At 39.2% G+C, this 462-nt stretch overlaps 1 pseudogene; it reads right to left on the bottom strand.

The window, feature by feature from the left end:
* Positions 1–9: 9 nt before the first annotated feature.
* Positions 10–458, bottom strand: LOC105461125 (annotated as a pseudogene).
* Between the last annotated feature and the right edge of the window lie 4 nt (positions 459–462).

Raw genomic sequence — 462 nt, 5'->3', positions numbered from 1 at the left:
AATACTTACGCCTTTGCTGACCGGACTACCCTGATACGTTTCATAAGTGCCCTTTTCCGCAGCTAACTCGCAACTAGCTTCTAAGGCATTGTAATAAAGCGTCTCGAAGATTTTTATATTGAGCTCCTTCGCCTCTTTGCTCTCGAAAGGATATCGCATTAACAGAAACACATCGGCTAGACCTTGTATCCCGATACCTGAGATACACAATTTTCAATTTTATCGTATATTCATTAATCACACGAAACTTGATTACACAAAAACCGACCAAATGTCATAATCTTACCAATAGATCTGTGTTTCTGATTAGATGTTTTCGTCTCCTCGATAGGATAAAAATTAACGTCGATGATTTTGTCCAGATTACGAGTGACGATTTTTGCGACAGTTTTAAGCTTGTCGAAATCGAAAGTTTTCGTGTCCGTATTGACGAACATGTTGACAGCGATAGACGCTAAGTTG

The sequence above is a fragment of the Wasmannia auropunctata genome, unplaced genomic scaffold (genome assembly GCF_000956235.1).
Source record: "Wasmannia auropunctata unplaced genomic scaffold, wasmannia.A_1.0 LD308570.1, whole genome shotgun sequence".
NCBI classification, from domain to species: Eukaryota; Metazoa; Arthropoda; class Insecta; order Hymenoptera; family Formicidae; genus Wasmannia; species Wasmannia auropunctata.
This window is presented reverse-complemented; position numbering and strand designations above follow the sequence as displayed.